The following is a 10,510-nucleotide window of genomic DNA, read 5'->3' as shown; positions in this document are numbered from 1 at the left end:
CAGCTCATTTCTTTAGAGTGCTGAATTATATTCCCTTGTTTGAATGGAGTACAATTTGTATATCTATTCACCTACTGAAGGACATCTTGGTTGCTTCCAAGTTTTGGCAGTTATGAATAAAGCTTTTGTAAACATTGTGTACAGGTGTTTGTATGGACATAAGTTTTCAGCTCATTTGGATAAATACCAAGAAGCACAACTGCTTGATCATGTTGTTTTGTTTTGTAAGAAACTACCAAACTGTCTTCCCAACTGGTTATATATCATTTTTCATTCCCACCAGCAATGAATGAGAGCTCTCGTTGTAGAGTTTCCCTACAACCTCACCAGCATGTTCTCAATGTTGAATTTTAGACATTTTAATAGGTGTGTAGTGATAACTTGTTGTTTTAACCTCCAATTCCCTGATGACATATGATGTTGAGCAACTTTTCATGTGCTTATTTTCATCTGCATATCTTCTTTATTAAGGTGTCTGTTCATGTCTTTTACTCATTTTATAATTGGGTTGTTCATCTTATTGTTGGGTTTTAAGAGATTTAGATAACAGTACTTTATCTACATATGTTTTTTGCAAACATTTTTGTCCTGGTCTGTGACTTGTATTCTTATTTCTTGACAGACTAGCCAGATTTCAAGTACTCAGTAGTATTCAGTAGTAATAATACTCAATAGTACTAGCAGCTACTGTATTTGACAGCACAGATTTAGATAGATTACCCTGGTGATAGGATGCAGTCACTCTACCTCTGAGATGAGACATCCAAGAGGAAATACCTAATTAGTGGTTGGATCCAGGAAGTTAGAGCTGAGAAGAAGGATTAATGTAGAACTTAAATACAGTGGTACCTCGGTTTTCGAATGTAATCCGTTCCAGAAGACCGAGTTATGAAACATTTGAAAACCGAGGTGTGGTTTCCCCATAGAAAGTAATGCAAAACGGATTAATCCATTCCAGACCTTTAAAATCAACCCCTAAATCTGCAAATTTAGCATGAATTTTACTATCTAGTGATACCATAGATCCATAAAATTTACGGTGTTCGTAAACCAAAATATTCGTCAATGGAAACATTTGAAAACCGAGGTACCACTGTAATTGAGAGTTACTAGCAATTAGGTGGTAGCTGATGTGTGTGAGCAATGATACTACTCAAGGAAAGAGAATTGACTGAAATGAAAAGAGGGTCAAGAATGGATTTCTGAATAACCTGCCTACCAAACATCTCCACTTGGGATGATCGAGAATATTCTTAGATTCAGAATATCCTCAATTCAGTTCATTCTTTCCCACCTTCCCCAGATCTTCTTACTCATTTTCCAACTTGTACAAGCTGGAAGTCTGGAAGTCATCCTCAAGTACTCGCTCAGCCCTCAGCTTCCAATGCGTATCTGTGGCCAACTCCTCCTCTAATTCTATATCCTAAATTGCTCTTGTATCTGTCCCCTATTGTCATCCCCATTTCATCATCTCTCACCTGGATCACTGCCATAGTTCCCTAACTGGCCTCTCTGTCTCCAGTCAGGCCTCACTCAAATATATTCTACACACTGATGCCATCATGATCATTTAAAAAGGTAAATCTGATCATGTCACTGCTGACTTAAACTCCTTCAATGACTCCCCATTACATTCATAATAAAGTCTAACTTCAACATGGCATTTAAGGCTTCAATGCTTGCCTCTCCCGCTGCACGCACAGTACCCTGAGCTCCAACAACACCAAGTGCATCCCAAATCCTAGGTATTCTCTCTTGTTCTCGCCTTACTCTCTCATACTCTCACATCGTTGCCTTTGTACTCGTGCTGGTCACTAAATGTTTGTGTCCCCCTCAAATTCATATGTTGAAGCCCTAACCCCACTGTTGGTATTCAGAGGTGGGGCCTTTGGGAGTGAATTAGAGAAGACGAGGCCACGAGGGTAGAGCTCCCAGGATGTGATTAGTGCCCTTAGAAGAAGAGGAAGAGACCAGAGACTTCTCTCTCTCTCCTCCACAAGACAGTATAGCAAGAAGGTGGCCATGTGCAAAGCAGGAAGAGGGTTCTCACCAGACAACGAATCTGCTGGTGCCTTCGTCTTGGATTTCCAAGCCACCAGACTGTGAGGAATAAATGTTTGTTGTTTAAGCCACCCAACCTATGGTGCTTTGTTGTAGCAGCCCGAACTGACTAGGACGTGCTTCCCTGTGCCTGTCCTCCACACCCCCCCTCTCTGTCTTCCTTTTCCACCTGGGTCACCCCTTTAAGACTCAGCACAGTGTCTCCTGTTCCAAGTGCCTTTCTCTAAGCTTTCCTGTACCAAGCTGGGTGTGCTGCCTCTCTCCTCCCATACCACCGTGCGCGTGCCTTTAGTAGTATTTTGTAAGTATTGTATATTCATCTGTCTTGCCACCTGGATTGTGAACACCCTGAGGTCAATGATTTTATGTGTCATCTCTGTATCCCCAGAACTTTTCCCATGTTTGGCAGGAGGTATTTGAAAAGTTTTATCAAATAAAAGAGCAGCAGAAGTGCCAGCCCAGTACCCTAAGAAGAATCACATATGGTTACCTGGTAATATTACCCAAGTATTTTTTCAGGGCTAAACTGTGTGTGAGAGGAGGAGGTAACCCCAGAAGTATTGGAGGAGTGAAACATTTAATGTAAGTGGTAATGGTTAGGGATTTTTTTATGCCTATGTTATCACTTAATGACCAAATTAGAAAGGTTGTAGTTAAGGAGTTAATATCCACCATCAAATGAACCCAGTGAAACTCCTTGCTTGTTCCTGCGTACATTCCTACTTCTTATTGTCCCTTTATTTGCATTCTAGAGTGGAGTACCATATACTTCTAGTAGGTCCCCTGCCACATTTGGTGGAGTCTATATTTTTATATAGGGCATGCCTTCAGGAACCCTTGAGTCTACAATACATTCCCTCCCTGAGGTTCAGAGACAGAATGTCTTACTTTAGTGGCAACCTAGAGTATGCTCCAGAACCGAGGGAGGCCTTCCTGCAGAGAATTCATCTGAGTTCACTCTGGGCAACAAGGTAGGAGAATCAAAAATAATATTGTGGACTGACCTTACAGGGATCCAGCTTTCAGCCAGCTTCAGAGGGTAAGGCACCACAATGGTTTTTCTGTACATCAATTGTTGTTGGAAGGATTAAATGCAGCGTTGTATGTATCTATCATGTGATAAACACTCAAAAAAGCATTGGCCATTATTTTGGTTGCTGCCATTATTCGTGTGTTTTCATATATCACATGCCTAGAATACGGCCTAGTATATGGGTAACTCTCAATATATCTTTGCTGACTGGCTGAATGGATGGAAGGAAGGAAGGAAGGAAGGAAGGAAGGAAGGAAGGAAGGAAGGAAGGAAAGACGGAGAGAGAAAGAAAGGAAGGAAAGAGGAAAGAAAGGGAGGGACACATGGACGGATAAAAGCAAACAGACCAATCCATATTTTGAAAAAATACTTTAGTATTTCTCAGAAAAGAAACCATAAGTTTCTCTCTGATTAATTAATCAGGCGGTCAGGTGTGGAGGGCTTTGAGGTATCAGGTGAATACAACAAAAGAGAGGGCTAGCACCCAAGATAAATGTTCTTTTAACTGGTTCAATTTTTTCTCTTTTACTGCCATCAAAGTTTAAAGAGACGTCTTCAATTAACTCAAGGTTTTCACTGCCTTGGGCAATTTTGAGATTTAGATCTCAGTTATTTTACTTGGCGGTGTGTAAGTTAGAGCCCTCATGGTGTGAAAGGAACTTAACTTTAACTCCTGGAGAGAAATCTTTTCTTAACCCTTTTGCGGTGACAGTCAGATGTATCCAAATGAATATTTCCATCTGCTAAGTGTGGATGGAAAGTTCCAGAAAGGAATTTAGCAAAGCAGATGTACATTTTTCTATATTTTTGTGTTTTTCAAGAATGAATAACAATAGGAAAATTTTATACATAAAAATAGTGTCATTTATATACAAAGCAGCACAAATTATTATTAAATGTGTAAAATTGTCAAAATATCAACTTTTTGGTTTTTCATGGATTTCTGACACATTTTGAAAGAAAACTTGAAATCAGTTAACATAATGAAAGAGTTAAGACCCATCTGCACTCCATTCTTGCCCTGATTCTGGCGTAGAGAATTATAGGTTAGCATGGTGCCAACAGTCTTTGGAAGAGAATACATACTTCCCATGTCATCGTCGTCATCTCCTAAACAAACACTACACACTTCACTGCATGCTTAGAAAGCATCCCTGTTTTGGGTGCTAAGAATAAAAGCTCCATATTCCAGCCCTCAATGAATTTATATTCTACTTGGGGTGATGATATAGTTACATAACAATAAATAACATACCTAGGCAATTTATCATGAGGGCCTATTGAATGCTCCTAAGAAAACTCCTGAAATTGGGGGCGGGGTGAGGGGAGTTCTCACAAGTCAGTGTAGCTCATCAAATCTTCCCGAAGGAGACAAAATAAGCTCTGGCTTTGAAGGGTGTGTAGGACTTGGATACTATGGAGAGGGGCAGGGGGAGGTGATGCCAGGCAAGAGGAACCATGTTGGGTAAGAGCTCATAACCATTTAGGGGAGCTCAGACCAAGGAGCTTTTAGGCAGATGGGCCTACAAACAAGAGAAGAAAGAGTAAGTACTTATGAGAGCTCAAGGAAGAACTGCTGCTACCCAGAGCTGAGCCAGGCTACCTATTTGTGATCTGGTGGCTAATGTGCCAAGAACAACTTAATTTGGGGTTGAGGCTAGTGAGGTCACACTTGGCTAATTTTCCTCTAGCAAGATCATGGCTGGCTGATGCTCTCTGGCAAGAGTGTTATGACATAAAGTCCTTCTTTTCTTAGTGTTTTAACCATATGCTTTCCATCTTCCCCATCTCTGCTTGGATCTGCAATAGAAGGGAAAGACTATCCTCTTGGGTTTAGTTATTTATCTGTTCATTCAACAAATATTTATTGAGGAGCTACTAAACGGTCATCTCTATGCTACGCACTAGGAGTCAATGGTGAATAAAAACAACCACAGGCTTTGCTCTTGTGGAGCTAATAGTCTAGTGATGCAGACAATTGCTCATTAGATGATCATATCAGCAAATGCAAGATCACAACTGTGATGAATGCAGAGAATTTCAAGATGTGTAATATGGGGTTTACCTTGTGAGACAGGTCAGGAGAGACCTGAAGATGTGACAATCAAGCTGAGATCTGAAGGACAGCAGGATGAGTTAAAGTTAACTAGATGAAAACATGGAGCAAAATCATTCTTGAGAGAAGAAATAGCTCATACCATGACCTTGCGGTGGAAACGTATGGCTCCTTGGAGGAACCCAGAGAAGGCCAGTGAGACTAGGGCAGAGAGACCAAGCGAAGTAGAGGGCAGAGTGAGATTGGAGAGGCAGATGGCCATGTCATGGATTTTGGCCTTTACTCTAAGAATGATGGGAGCCATCAGACACCCAAGTAAGTGTCATCACTGTGGAGCAACATCTTGGTTGCCAGACTTGAGTGGAGTTATGACAAGTTTTTCTAGAGTTATCGAGCTCAAGTATAGTAGTAAAATATAAATTGTTTTTTGAATTAGTTAGGCACTAACAGTAGAAAGCAGTAACAGACCACAAATAATGGTGACTTCAGTTTATATCTTTCTCTAGGGCCAACAGGGTGGCTCCACATCAGGGGTCAGGTCCCTTCGATCCTGTTACTCTCATCCGCATGGTCCATGATGGCCCACCATCACCAGGTCAGCATTCCCCCCAGCAGGAAAGAAGAAAAGAGGAAATAGAAGGATATGACCATTTTTCATAAGGGCATAACCTAGAAGTTGCACACACTATTTTCGCTCACATCCCATTGACCAGAATTACTTTCTTAGGCTCTCCTATCTACAAGGGGAACCAAGAAATGTGGTCTTTCTCCTCGGCAGTCCTGTAACGGCAGCCAACAATTTTACCACTTCTCCCACAAGGGGGAAAAAGAATATTGATGGAAAGTTGGCGGCCTCTGCCACAGGGCCCTTAACTGATCACCTAGGCCAGCTGAGGCAGATATACATTCATTCACTGAGCACCTACTATTTGCCATGGATGTGCCAAGGGTAGAGGTTATAAAGATGAAGGAGACATAATAACTACCCTTGAGTAGCTCACAGTCTAGTGCAGTGGAGCTCAAACTTGCCTCCATGTTAGAGTCCCCTGAGGAAGTATTAAATCTCTCAGTGACAAGGTCTCACCTCTTCTCAATTAAATCAGAATCTCTGAGTGTGAGACCCAATTATTGCTGTGTCTTCAAACTCTCTGGGTGCTTCCAATGTGCTGCCAAGGTTGAGAAATACTGGCTCAGTGGGAGAGAGAGATGGGTTAACTAAAAGCTCCAACACAAGGCAATATCTGCTCTGATAGAGAAAGGTACAAACCTCTGTGGGAACACAGGGGAGCATGTGACTCCTTAAATAGACAAGGGTCCTCAGAGACTGCACAAAAGAGGTGACACTTGAACAGTCTTAGAAGATGAGTGGCAATTTGTCAGGTGAGCACAGCTGGGATGGGCATTCCAGGTAGACTAAGGAGTATGTACAAAAGCATGCACCTGTGAACCGTTTTTGAAATTCTAAGATAAGTAGAATTCTTTTCCCTAAATTATACGAGCGTCTAACATGTGATTGGTCATAAATGAGTCAGAGACCTGCTCATAGTATCTGAGAGCAACTTCTGATCTGCAAATGACTAAATATTTAACATTTTGTACTGATTTGCCTGCTGCTGCCTATAAACACTTGGCCTTGTAGGTTCCTAGGGGTACCGTGAGTGCATCTGAGCTATGGGGTGATGAGGCAGAATGTCTTTCTGATGGCATTGCAAGGGCAGCAGCCAAAGAGAATGGAAGCCAAGTAGATCCCTTCCTGTGTCCAACTTTAACCCTTTACTTAGAGAAACATGGAGAGGTGTGGGGGGGAGAGGTACCTAAGTGTTGGGCTGACAAGGCCAGGCTAGCAGAGATGCACTCTGGAGGCTCAGACATTTTAGCAAATGATATGACCATTCAGTTGCATACTAGCTTTATGTTAGCCCTGGGCGAGGTGCCTCATGGAGCATCAGAAAACCAGCTATTACCCCAGTCACATGCAGGATGTGTGATGCTGAGGTGAGTGAGGCCACCAACGAAGTAAACATAAGGTGAAAGACATGGGTGGCAAGATGGAAGACTAAGGTGTTAGCAGAGTAGGAGAAGAAATCAGACGAAGAAACACGGGACAAGAGTACCAGAAGAAAGGAAGGCATCGCAGAACTCAGGAACAAAACAGAGGCCCATGAAATCCTGTAGCTTGGAGCCCCCTGGCATCAAATGATTTGAAGTTGTTCCTCTGCAGCCCCTTCAGTCCTTCCCAGTGTTTAACCCAGGCTGAGGTTTTGCAAAATGACAAGAACCAGACTTCTGGTATGGCTGGAGTTGCCTAGCTCAGTCCCTGATCACTCGGGAGGAGAGAGAAGTGAAGCAAGGAATGTGCCAAATATGGCTGTCACCCATGAATGCTCACAGATGGCCCAGGAGAGGAAGGTCCAGGAAAGAGCTACTTATGTCAGGCTTGGCTTTGGCCCCTCATCCAAAATGAGAAGTGGACAATACCAGGCCATTGTGTATCCAATCAACTCTCAATTATCCAAGGGCAGAGTCTCCACTCTGTGAGTCCCCCCTACTCCCTTTGAGTTCCCTCCAGCTGTCTGCCCTTTGACCGGTTTCCTGCCCATCAGAGCCACAGTCAGAGGGTGGGCAGGTGGAGGAAGGGTGAGGATGTAAAGTTCAGATCAGTCATTTTAGAGGCTGTTCCTCAGACACTTGCAAAAGGGGATGGATCATTGGTTAAACCAACATTCGGTTTATTTGGGGTTTTAATTTATCAGGTCTGTGCCTCATCCTTCATTAGCACGGATAATTGGTAATTGGTTAAGTGATATTTGTTCAATCTGTGGCGCCTCTGCTATTGTATCTGCCTCGTTTCATTTTTTTAAAATCGTCTGCATTAGTAAAAGCCATATTGAAATGATGTTCTCAATGCACTTAGAGCTCTACTATTTTAGCATAAAATCTACATCTGTATTCCCTATTTGAAGGAAGGAAAAATTTGAAAGTGGATGGTGTAACCACAGATATGGGGGATTTGTATCCATGAAATATTTAAGTAAATGCTTTAAAGTTATATTTATCTCACTTTCACATAGAAGACATTTAAATCTGAAACAGATTTGTTGGGTGTTTTTAGAAATCTCCCCTGAGATTTTGTATGGTCAAGGTGAAGGCAGAGAGTAAATCTCTGATTGCTCTCTTATTATTGCCCCCTTCCTTCCGACATCTTAGCTTACTCACCTGCACAAAATAAACGTAATTCTTTTACTTACTGGAATTTTAAAAAGTTGAACTAACTTACGTACAGAAAGAAATTCATTCAGTTTGGAGGCACATTCAGATTTACAGCGCCATTTAAAATGAAATCTTGACGTTCCCCAGTGTCCTCCAGTCACCCTCCCCCTGCACTGACTTGTTCTGTAAAACATGGAGAGGCGCTCCTGTATCCATGGGTCACTGAGGCCACCAGGCTCAGCCCCTCCCTTTCCCAGACCTCCAGCAGAGGCCGCCCAGCTCATTAAGCCTCTTTGGCCCCCTTGGCTCCTTCTGCTATTGGGACACACCGCTCAGGCGACCGGGGCTGAGACTGTCGCTTCGCTGGACCCCAGCCTGCTTAGCTCAGCTCCTACTCCAGAACCTGACCTCTTTCAGTCTCACATGGCAACAAAACCTTGTACATCCTCCCAAGTATCTGATGATGACCAGAGACCAACAAAATATTTGTTCCTTAACTATGTGGCCATGTTGGTTTTGAGAGTTTGCAAATCTACTGGTTAGTTGATCCGTTCAGCAGTCTTCTGTTTTAATATTTTCTGTTGGGAAGACTGGAATTGGAAAATCAACGCTGATTAATACATTCTTTAATACTAATTTTGAAGACAGTGAATCTCCACGTTTTTACCCACATGTTAGACTTAAAGCTCGGACATATGAATGCCAAGGAAGTAAAGTTCGATTGAAATTCAACATTGTGAATATACAGTGGGATTTGGTGACCAAATAAACAATCACAAGAACTAACAACCAGTAGTTGACTACACAGATGCTCAGTTTGAGGCCTGTCTCCAAGAAGAACCTAAGGTTAAGCGCTCTCTCTCTTTAACTACCACGGTTCTCGTATCCATGCTGCCTCGACTTCCTCTCACCAACAGGCCATTCTCTGAAGACACTGGATCTCTTGGCTGTGAAGAGTCTTCACAGCAAGGTGAACATTACACTGGTGATTGCCAAAGCAGATGGAATTTCTAAAACTGAATTACAGAAGTTTAAGATCAAGCTCATGAGTGAATTGGTCAGCAGTGGCCTCAAGATATACCAGTTCAACAGGTTTTGAATCTACTGCTAAAATCCATGCATCAATGAATGGACACTTGCCATTTGCTGTTGTAGGAAGTATGGATGAGGTAAAAGTTAGAAATAAAATGGTCACATCCCACCAGTAACCTTGGAGCGTTGTACAAGAGGAAAATGAAAACCACTGTGACTTTGTAAAACTCCAGGAATTGCTCATTTGTACAAACATGGAGGATCTGCCAGAATGGACACACACTCGGCTCTACACGATGAACTTTCCAGGGGTTGCAAACAAACTGGAGGAAACGGGCTTTACTGATATGGGCCCAGAGCATAAGCCACTCAGTCTTCAAGAACCTATGAAGGAAAAACCACAAATTTTATGGTGAATGTCAGAGGAACAAAGAAAAAATGAAGCAGATGTTTTGTAGCAAAAACAGAAAGAAGCCATTCTGAAAGAAGCCGAGAGAGAGCTACCGACCATATTTGAGCACCAAAAGAGTTCACCAAGAAGACACAAAGAAGCTTGAAGAAAAGAGAAGACTTTAAAAGAAGAAATAATCTCTTTCTCTTTCAAGAAAGCTACCTCTGAGATATACCAGAACCAGACTTTTATGGCAACGGGCGGCAACCTGAATGAGGAACGACAAGGACCATAAGAACTCCAATTTTATGTAAAACAAAGCTTCCAGATCACAGACGGTCATCACAAGCAAAATGTATTAAAATGTTACAAGTATGCTGTGATTTTCTGGCTGTTTTTATTTGCTGCATCACTTATTCTGTATCTGACAAATGTCCAATTTATGTGACTGCCAGTCACACAAATGGCCAATTAGTGACTGCCATTTATGAAAAAATACTTTTAAGTATAAGGTCAATACATTAGCCAGAATGAACAATAGCACTTACATAGTCACTGTTGTTAGAAGTTTTTAAGTCGCTGGTTTGTGATGAATCTAGATGGTTCCTCCTGCTGCCCACCTATTGTCACTTTGCAGAGCACTGTACCACAGAGCAGTGTCAGTGCCACTGAAAGTACAGAACTCATTCAGATATGGCTAACGGATTGCATTTGTATTCCAAGATGA

At 42.1% G+C, this 10,510-nt stretch overlaps 1 pseudogene; it reads left to right on the top strand.

Annotated features, from left to right (window-relative positions):
* Positions 1-8,783: 8,783 nt before the first annotated feature.
* On the top strand, positions 8,784-10,097 carry LOC109442108 (septin-10 pseudogene; annotated as a pseudogene).
* The last annotated feature ends 413 nt before the right edge of the window (positions 10,098-10,510 follow it).

Source organism: Rhinolophus sinicus, chromosome 1, assembly GCF_057876585.1.
Source record: "Rhinolophus sinicus isolate RSI-liver-muscle chromosome 1, RSI-T2T, whole genome shotgun sequence".
In the NCBI taxonomy this organism is placed as follows: domain Eukaryota; kingdom Metazoa; phylum Chordata; class Mammalia; order Chiroptera; family Rhinolophidae; genus Rhinolophus; species Rhinolophus sinicus.
The sequence above is the reverse complement of the archived record's forward strand: the minus strand, read 5'-3'. Positions and strand labels throughout refer to the sequence as shown.